Below are 11,223 nucleotides of genomic sequence, written 5' to 3' on the forward strand. Positions count from 1 at the left end.
AAGACGTTCTGTGCTAGATCTCTAATACCTTGTCAGGTGTATTTCGGTAGCAGCGTTGTGACTGTACTACTGCTGCTATGAGATCAGATGTAGTCAAGCCTTGAAGTTTTAAGATCACTCTTATCCATCAGCAGCGATTGCTCAAGTTATCCAAAACACTTGCTTCTGGAAGAAACACCCCAAATTACCTGTATTTGCCATCAGAAGGGCTGGCTCAGCCCTCCTCGTGGGTCACTAATGTGAGCAAGGCCATTAATTCCTGTTAGTGAATCAGTAAGACATTCATTATCTGACTTTGGGTGAGCTATTTACTTTCCTGGCACCTTGAATTTATCATGTTGCTTCTTAAATGCGCTCCTGTTGTCACACTGAAGCCTGCTGGGGCTTCTAGCTGACAGAAGGCAGCAGCAGCCCTGATTTTATTCAGTGTCTAATCAGTTGATACTTTCACATGTCTGAGTGTCATTCTTCTAAATTAATTGTAATTAAGCACATAGTAAGAATGCTCAATAAAGTATCTAAATATTATAAAGTTTCATTTGCATCTTTCTGTAATAATTGCTAGCAACAATAATGATAAAAAACCCCAGTCTGAAAAGAAGTTATATGGGAGATGGAGAATTCTCAGAAACATGCGCTACTCTTGACTGTTCCTTGTTGCCACATTGGTGCAGCAGAAACTGGCTGCATTATATCCTCCTGCCTTCGCTCCCTGACTGCAGGGCACTGCTGGTTGTTAATTTTGATAAGATTTTCAATAGCAAGACTCAATCTAACCTGTATTTGACTTTTAACAAAGGAAGGGAAGCAGGAGGCAGGGGAAATCACAAAAAAAGCACAGACAAGCTCCTCTGAAGATGCAGTTTGGCTTAGCTAAAATGCATACCAGTAAAAACTGCATATTGCGCGTGGTCTGCGTGTCCTCTGCAGTTTTTCTCTCTGAACCTGGACGGCCAACCATCACAATCACTTTGGCGTATTCTAGTTAAGTCCCTTTTCTATCAAGTAGATTAAATGCTAGTTACCAAGGATATTTCTCTGAAGCACCTACTTCCAGAGGAGTGCTTTTGCAAACGCAGACTTAAAGCCATCTATGATTTTCTGAGAGACTTCAGCCTACAATAGGAGCTTTCAAAGCACAACCCACGGATGCTTAACACCCAACCAGCAAGTCGATTCCTTGTGGGATGAAGTTCAAGAACTGCTGCCATTTCATGCAGTTAATATTCACCTTGCTGCAGGCTTTCTACATTATTCAGGGACATGGATCCTTCAAGATCCAGGCTGCGATAATGGAAACATGCTATTGCATGCTTGTCCATATCTAAGTATCCACAGGATGTTAATGACATGGTGCTTAATTTTTAGTAAATTTGGAAAAGCCTCCTCACATTTTCCTCATGCTGAGCACACCACTTTTACCGTGATTTACAGACGCTGCTATAAAGTTGGCTGGCGAAAAGGAAATTGATGTATTAGTCCGTGGAAAGAGGAAAAGAATAAAAATCGATCTCAACAGTGCTACGCTAAGTGTACAGAGTACTGCCTTGGATGGCTGCCAAAAAGGGAATCTGAATTGATCAAACCAGCTTTACCTGATGTGTTTCTCCCAGAATCTGGGAACCTCAGACAGAAAAGGGCTGATGAGTCTTCACCTGCCTGGGAAGTGCCTTGCACACAGCAAGGGGACCTTAAAAAGAGGTGCCTGGTGGTCTAGTACAGCTTGCCACAAAACCAGCGTGCAATGCCCATTTAGAGTCAGGCAAAATTAATTTAGCAATTACTGTTACTTAAGTAGCCAAAAAGAAAAAATTGTTAATGCTAGCTGTTTCATTTACCTAAGCCAAATGAAAGTGGGGGGACCTGCAGAAAACAGGACCCGAGCTACCTCTCACCTTCCAGCTGGCTGTTCACGCAGCAGCCACCCATGCGCTGACCTAAAGAGAGACAGTGGCACTTCAGAGTTAAAGTTACCGGCTTGTTAGCCTTCAGATGGGGCATGGTGCCAGCCTGCTCCATAAAGGCTCCGAAAAGCAGAAAATCACACCTCCACCTCCGTGCAGTTAGATGCCTTCACCTCTTCCTGGAGGTGAAGAAGAATGGCCAACTCACAACCACAGAGCTGACGGGTGACTTATGGTGTCCTTGTCCTCCCAACTGTGCTTCCAGCTCAGTGCAGAGCCCAGGGGATGGCTACACTGTTTGCACTGACCATAAACATTTAGCAGAATTTCCACCATAAAAAAAAAAACAAACAACACTCCTCAGAGAGGTGGGGTCACACAACTTCCCAGGTCAGCATTTTGGTGTTAAAGTCCAGATTTTGGGTTCTAGATGTTTCAGGCAGCGCAGCATACTGCAAAAATACATGATGTCAGACATACTGAAAATTAAAAGCTAAACAAGATTCATTAATTATCTAGACAGCAAGCTCCACTGCAAGAGGAGTCCTAAGTGAAGAATAAATGTCTGGCTAACGCCAAGTCAGGAGCTGGGGCATCACTGAGAATCTTGCTTAATTGATTTTCTTTTAAAAGGTTTGAAAGACTGATGGCTGCAAAAGCTTTGGAGAAATTATGCGGTTTGCTTTCTTGCCCATTTTGGCAACGAGGCTAAAGAGGCTAAATAATATTACCTTTGCTCATGCTAGTTGTGAAAACGTCAGGTAAAAAGCTTTATAGTTTCTATTAATAGCATTTTTCCTCACTGTTTTGAGCCTAGTAAAGCTGTCATTAAAGAATTATTAGACCTTTTTAACTGTATAAAGAAGTATTTCACTCCAATAGCATCAGTAATTAAAGAGCCGGCCAGGAAGCCATCAAACATAGGAGCTCACGCCAGAGGCACGAAGGCAAGAGCAAGTACGATGCCAGCATCCACCCTGCACCCACATCGTTCCTTTCAGCAGAAAAAATTTAAAGCTTCACATTCTTTGGTTAATTAACACACAAAACCTTAAGCTCACAGGATGACACTAGCCTGAAAGGAGTCCATGGGAATTCTATAGCCCTATGGAGTAACTGATAGAGTTCAGGTTCAGCATGAATTACTGCATGAACAAACCACTCCCCAGCTCCTTCAGTGCCATCAGCTACTGCGCTACGCAGCGTGGGACTGTGCGTCCTCCAGGTAGGCTGGGTTTCACAGCCCATGGCAATGCTCCCTCACCTATGGAGTACAGGCAAGAGAGTATTTGCTTGTCACAGAATGGTTTCTTGTGTTAATGACCTTCAGATGGTCCAACCTGGAAAGCAATATCGCTCTTGGACCATGCATAAACCTTTCCTTGGGTGCAACAGCGCAAGATGGAACTTAAACTGCATCAAAAGCAATTTCATTTGCCTTAGAGCAAACGCGTCACGTTGAGGCTTATCTTTTCATTATAGGTGCTGCCTGGTCCCCTGTGCCTGATGTCCTTTGAAGTGCCATTTTTCCAGCGGGGGTGTGCACGACACCACCCTGCTGTCTGGTGCCTCTTGCCCCAGCACGATGTCGCCACACCTGGCCGCCAGGCGGGTGCTATGCATGCCCCTGTGTAAACCCGTGCCATGCCTGCACGCCCTGCCTGCATGGCTGGCTCCGGCCCCCCTGTGCATCGGGGAGCTGCCTTTGCAGCTCCTGGCACTGCTGGTGCCGCCAGACATTAACTCGAGGCATTTACTAACTTGCTTGACCTGTTTCCTTCTTCAAATACTTGGGCTCCTCTGGATGCTCAGTTGTATCTGCTCATGTGGGGCGTTTTGGTGTTGAAAATGCTCTTGGTAAATGCAGGTGTTCATTACAGCTGTCTGGGCAACTGCCTTAAACTACATTTCTTTTGCCACTTGTCCTCCTTATTTTCACCCTGGGACCCGAGGAAAGCTCCAGCTGATAAACAGAGGCCTTTGCACGCCAGCCTCCTCTTGCAGCAGCCATAGTTTCTGATTTCACATTTACTGCTTTCAGTAAAATAAAGGCAAACAATGGCAAGAGCAGTTTAACACTTGAGCTTTGTCTGCCCAGCATGTGCTGTGCTGAATCACTGCCACCCTTTCTGCAGCCTCGCAGCTGCGCTGCGAGTCCTGCCTTGGCCAGGTAAGACCGCGACGGAGTATGATCTAGACGACCAGCCCTGGCAACTCACAGGGGGCTAATACGGAATCCCTGGGTAGCCCTGTAACTGGGGATGTCCCTGTTATGGGATGGGTAGACCATTAGAATAGCCCCGGCAGAGATAAGACAGGCAAGCCAGTCCTACCTGCGACTGTTCAAATAGTTTTGATTTTCCATAAGGACTTTTTGCCAACCTTGTAGCTGATATCTCTGTTAGAGAATATTTTGGATCCTATTTAGATCTACAGTGATTAGGACAAGTAGTCACCCTAAGTGAAAGTGATGTGGTGTTGATTTTTTAAGGAAGGTCTGCAGTCCAGCATTTAATGTAAAATGCTCTTAAATTAAAGGTCTGGGTTTTCTGAAACGAGCCTACAGTGCACATCCCTAGCACCAGGAATTAGTGGCCTTTCTTTGAAAGCAAAGCAGACGACAAACTAAACCTCATGTAGGTCAGCGTAAGTACAAAGACATTCTTAAAATCGTGTTAGGTGTGTTGTTAAATCTTGGACAGGAATTGACATTTGCTGAAACTTTGGAAGAAAGGCAGCTGCTAACTGCCAGATGTGGAACGGGGCCAGGGAGCAGCTCTTTGTTCATGCTCTCAACAACCATTACCAGAGCTCTTTTATTTCATGGTAGAAACCAAGAGCTGCCAAGTTACCCTCTCTTACTAAAAAGCCATAATAATCATAATAACAAAGGGTAAGCACTTTTATGTGCAAGATCAGCTAGCGTTCCCTTGCCTGCCGTACTGAGAAATAGCCGGAGCGGGCAGTTCCAACCCCGGGTGATGTTTCTCAGGTCTGTTGGCCGTCTTCTCCTTAAGTGTGCCACTCCATGCTCACACACTTACTAATTTTCTTTAGCAACATGTGGTAATTTAACCTACGTGGTACTAGGTAATTATGTACTCATTTACATTGGTACTACTTTAACATTATTATTAACATTGCTATTAGTCAAACGTACACATCCATCTGTGCCGAACAGCCCTGGACACTGGTCTACACACATCCCAGCCTGACAGGCATCAGTAGCTTTGTGCTCAAGTTCAAGATCAGTTATTCCCAGGCACACAGAGTGCTATTACCATTTCTGGTAAAACATGAACTACCGTATGTATTACCTTACCCTGTATTCATCTATTTATGCCAGCTAGAAAAAATCCTCATTAACCAAGCCTCTTAGGGCTCTGGCTCCCCTGTATTTGCACAACAGTGCAAGAAACCTTAATGTGCACTGATAAAAATAAAGGCAATCAAGATCTTTCTTAATGCAGCAATACAAGAACTCAAATACAGTCTGGTAGCATTCCAAGTTTATAATAACATTTCCCTACTAAATATTGGGTGTTATTTCCATTGCAATCTGGAAACAAATTCTCCAGTGAGCTCCTTCTACCCGAGCCTACTGCTTTTAAAATTGCATTGCTGCTAATTTGCACTTGAATAACCTTTTCCTTCTGCAAACCGTAGATGTTAGTTTTGGCCTTTGGCTTTTCTAGCTGAAAACTACAAACAGATCCAAATTCAAATGTTATGAAGCTGTAAGTATCCACATTATAAAGAAAACGCTATTTATATTGAAAGACTCTAAACATATTAGAAACAGTTGATTAAATCCTGCCCTTTATCAACCCTATTGCACAGGCATTGTTCTAACATGTGTGTCTGAATTTAAGTTAGGTGTATATGACAGTGCAAACATCCAACCCTTACCAAATTAAGATCACCAAACTATAGGTTGGAGCTATGCCTACTAGCCTAGGTAATAATTAAAAAAAGACAAATCATAACTGAAGTCAGGATTTCAGCAACATACATGCACTCATGGAAAAAACCACAGCAGCAGGGGTTTACACCTAACAGCTTGGCTGCAGCTCCAACACCCCGCTCCAGACACCTCTTTAGCCATCACTTTACACAACTTCTACTTCTTTTAAAGTTTTGTTGGAAAGCAATCATAGCAAAATATTTAATGTGACGTAGAAAGCACTAGAAGAAAAATAAGGAATGTCTTATATCCTGGAAGAATGGCAGATTAGTCAGGAAACTGTCTTGAGTAAAAAAACCAAAGTGACAGCTGACCAGCTAGCGACAGGACTGTTTCCTTTTTGAGGGTTTCCACTTTCCTCTTCATTAATGTAAGCAACTGTCAGCCACCTGCCCACATCTTTCCTTGCCTGAACTGGGGGGGGGGGGGGAAGCACGCATTCAAATGCTTTCAAAAATGTTACTCAGATCTCTGGATAGTCTTGATGCACCATCACTCTCAACACGGCATAGAAAACCGTCACTAAACAAGTGAAGCACTTGCTTCAGCTCCATCAGGCAATGCCCTGCCAGCCCAATTCACCAGCACAGCTGCTCTGGGAACCACCCAGACTACTGGGCTGCTTTGCCTCTTTGCTCTGCCTAAGGCAGTGCTACAACCCTGAATGCTGAACAGCTGTTACAACTTAAAAGCCAAGCAAACCCAACTGAGTTGATGCCAGTTTGGGCGGTGGGGGGGTGTTCACTGAGCCTTCATTTATAATTCAGGGATAAAACCTACTCTTACAATTAACCCAAGAGTCTCAAATAATTGGATAAAACTTGTGCTTTTGCTACTGTAAGCGAGAAAATATAATGAAATATTATCACAGTCCAGCTAGATGGTAACATTGACACCCTTACTAATAGGTTACTCCGCCACCCTTCAGGGGACAGTGAATCATCCACAACCACACATTGTTTTCCCCTTTCAAGTCTCTGAAAATCATTCTTCATAACATTTGTTGTTGTGGCTAACTAGGCAGGATTTTTCCCCCACCTGGTGGACTATCATCTGGTTAGAAAGTTCCCTTCATCTGTTATTTAATCGTGAAAAAAAAAATAAATTATGTGTTTTGTTAAACACTAAGCTTTCAGGCTTTATAGATACTGCTACAAAATTTCTGCTAACCTTACACGCAAGCTGAACTGAAAACTCAACCCTGGTGTCTGCCCTGATAACTTTTATTGAAGGTGACAGAAGGGGGACAACATGACCTACCACCAGCCAGCTTGGAGGAGGAGGAGAAAACAAACAAAAGCATTCAAGCAAAATAGGCTGAAATTAAAACCGCTTACCCTTAATCAGCACAGCAGAAGGAAAGGAACGAGACTTCCAGCCCCAGAGCTCTGTATCCAGCTCTTCCCGATGGAGAGGTGAGAACCATCCCACCTCACTGTTCTTCTCTCCTACCAGCCACACAGCTCTGCCACGTGGCCAGGCAACAGTGGCTAACTTGGGGGAGGCTGCAGTGGTGCTCAGCTGCCTCTGTCTGTCCTAATTGGCATCTCATTAGTGGGCCGAAAAAGGAACTTGTGGTGGAGGAGGCCTCACCAGGTGCTAGTCCATTACTCTGAATTCCAGTAACTTCCATCGACTATAAAATACGTCTTGCAGAGAGACTGGCTTGTCTGGGTGCTTGAGCACAACAAAACAGCACAGCGGGTGCAGCTGTGCTGACACACCCTGATGCTCAGGCACAGCCCCCCAGGGTCCCCTGCCCTTCCCAAGGGGTGAGTGCACCCTCAGTCTGTCCTGATAATGTCCTGGCTGTTACAGAGGGATGTGTAAGAGCAGAGCTGTGTCCACAGAGCCATCTAACAAAATCGGTCAAGAATAACTTACATTTGTTTCTCTTTAATCCAGGTAATACAAAAGCTGATGTTTGATTCCCTGGCTTGTACTTTTTAGGGGGACCTACGATATGATACCAGCTATGAGGTAATACATGTTAAAACTCCAGCTGCAGTGGACAGGGTGTGAGTGATGCCAACATCAACCCAATGGCCTTCATCTGTTTTCTTTCTTTCTTACAAAAAAAAAAAAAAAAAGAACAAAAGGACCCACGAAAATAAACCTGAAGGTGAATGCCTGGGATAGCACTAACAGCAACAGCAGGGCTAGATGATTAGTCCCTGACTTGCATAATCTTGAATTTAATCCCTAACGAGTTGCAGCTCAAACACCTACTTTTATGCTAACAAGAGGATGAGCTGCTGTGCAAAGGTGGCAGAATTTCATCTTTCCTGAACAAACTGTTGCCAGTACACGGCCCCTCTCCCCTGCAATCTATTAACACTGCAGCCCGGCGTTAGCCCTAGGTTTTGTGTCTCTGCTCCAACTTAATCTAATGCTTTGGTATTAATCTAATTATTATTTTTTTAATGTAAAGTATATAATCACCTCCTGTAGCAGGTATCGTGACCACTGACAGCTGGGCTTCCCCGTTGCCCCTTCCTCGCGTCCCACCCCGCTCTCCGATGGAGGAGGCTGTCCTGTGAGCCCCTGCAGCCTCCTCTGCATTGTGCTGGGCCAAATGATTTGTGCTCCCACAAAATCGGGGCTCCAGGGGGAAGGTGCCACCCCACAGCACGCAGCACAAACACCTCAGGCCAGCTGGGAAACGCTGGGCTGGAGCCCCTCTCCATCTTCCCAGCTAAGGGGCCTTGCCCCCTGGGGCAGGCTGGGCTCCCACCACACTATTTTTCCCAGCCAAGCCCATGGCTTTGGCAGCAGGGTTTGCAAAAAGGTCCTCCAGCTCAAACTGCACGCTGTGAGACATAAACACAGGCCTTCTCCTGGATTTATGAAGTTTCAGTGCCCAGGGTTGTGAACTCCTACACTATTCCTTGCAGGAGACTGCACCGCAGCCCCGTTCTTCTCATAGTTAGGACTTTCTCCCAGTTTCCAATCTGAATTTATTCATCACCAATTGGTAATGTGTTCTTCTAGCGCCGACATTCCTTTTAGTTAAAATCCCTCTCCTGGCTGTTCACCCACTCATGTGAGTGGGAAAAGCAGACATCTCATTCCAGCCTTCTATTTGCTTGGTTAAATAGACAGAGTCATTTTCCAACCTGCTGTAAGCCCCCACTCACAGCAGCCCGCTAGCAGCTCTTTCCCACACCTATCCCCATTGTACCCGTCGCAGATGAGCTCCCGTGAACGCCCTTCAGCCCACTCGTATTAATAGGTCCTTATTTCTTGCTGAAAATGCCTTGCCTTTTTCATGGCTGTGTATTGTGCATCTCTTTGTCAAGACAAATTTTCTTTTCCTTTCTGTCACCTCCAACAGCTCAGTCCTGTGGATTCATGGTGAGATTTTCCACCTGGTGAGTTCTGTACAAGCACATTTTCCCTGTTTCCACTGCACTGGTTTTTCAAGTCCATAACAAGCTATACTGATCTTCCCTGCAAATCCACCAACCTTGCATCAGCACGAACAGTTAATACACGCAGTATTAGGTTTAGTATTGGTGCCTTTTCTTTAAAGGGCTGAAGGCCGCCTAACTGTACCAAGCTGGTATGAAAACAGCCGTCTGCGCGAGGATGTGTGCAGAAATGCTAGACTAAAAGGCAAGGTGTTTAAATGATCTGCTTTGAGTACACATAGCACGTGAAGAAATCTTCTCTGAAAGAAAACTCATTTTCTAAAAATGGCCAAGTATCTTCTGGAAGTCAACTACACTTGTTTCATGTCTTCTCTGTAATGCAGAAAATCAGCATTATTAGAGATTTCAGATAACCTCAGGTGAAATGTACAGCATGTAATCAGCCACTTTAGAGGTCACTCTAAAGTCTTACAGGTGAATTAAATAGACCTCCAGGATGTTGCACACCATAAAACTAACATCCACCGCTTTGTAAAGGCAGACACCTGCTGAGACAGAGCAAAAGCAGAACAGGGGATACAGCATGGCTTGCAGTAAGAAATAGAATTCTAAACACAATAGCATTTTGGGGCACAATTAGACACAGAGCTCAAATTTTACTATGTCCAGATATAAAAGAAGTTATTTTTGTTCATTTTTCAACACTGCGTGTGGGAGAACAAGTAAACAACACTTCAGGCTCTGCCTCAAGCACCTTTCTATCTGTTCCCTTCCAACGAGAGACCTAAGAGCTCTCACCTCGACTTCACCACGCACATCTGAGAAGGTCTGAGACCAGCTTCAGCTGAGACTTCAAGATGCACCAACAAGGTCAAAACAAATTGACAAATGAATGAGACGGGCACAGTCGTTCCTCCCGAAATATTTCCTAGGGGGCAGGTTCGGTAGGGAGTGCCAGGCTTGGCAGTTCTCAAAATTCATTATGGGCAACCGAGCGCCTGTTTCGGGAGCTGTGAATCCTTTCCATCCCAGTAAGGAGGCAACGCTTCCCTCAGGATTTGTTTGAAGAACATCCTTAAGAAAAGTGAATCAAAGGTTTCAGAAGGCCGTGCAGCAGAGAGGTTATCTCCTCTCCCCAAATCTCAGTTTCAGACATAACGAGTCTTTTTGTCAGAAGTTACAAGAAATTGCTTTAAACTGCTTTTAACTATATAAGGAAGCCGGGAGCGTGGAGACAATTAAATAATGCAAAAATATCAGTGGAAAATAACCCATTAAAACATGAATTACATTTTGAGATTTCTGTATATTGTATTCTCTTCAGATTTTCAAAGCAAAAAGGTACACTGCAACATTTATTCCAATACATTTTAAAGCACATGCAACACTGGTGTCCTATTTGTACATTAATTTCTAATGCTGTCCAAGAACCTTTACATTAAAAGCATACAAGAACTCACACACACGTGCACGTATTCCTTCTAGCATTAGTCCTGAGGAAAAACTTAAATTTTACTTGAGAAACCAAACTTCAGTTCTGCAAGTACATCTGGGAAATAACCCACCAGCTACTCTGAACTAATTCCTAACCTAAATACCTTGCGCTCTTCTGCAGTTTGGATCTGAGATATCTGCCATTCATCAGCTTGCAACGTTTGAAATTATTCAAAGCAGTCCAAGATTTACAGCACTGGAGACAAAAACTATATTCTCATTAAAAAACATGCTTGATGCAGATGAAGGATCATATGGAGATGCTAACATTCAAAACATAAAATTGATAAAACATAACCACGTACAAACTAGAAAACACATTACGTTTCTTTAAAGATTTCTCATTCAGTGTATAATTTGTGTAATTATACAGTCAGCCTTTTTTTCTGACTTAAATATTCAGGCCAACTTACAACAATAAAAAATTTGCTAAAATGACTTCTAGTAGAAAGAATGACAATTGTTTAAAATAAATACATATTTTAAAAGA

The sequence above is a fragment of the Falco peregrinus genome, chromosome 9, assembly GCF_023634155.1.
Source record: "Falco peregrinus isolate bFalPer1 chromosome 9, bFalPer1.pri, whole genome shotgun sequence".
NCBI lineage: Eukaryota > Metazoa > Chordata > Aves > Falconiformes > Falconidae > Falco > Falco peregrinus.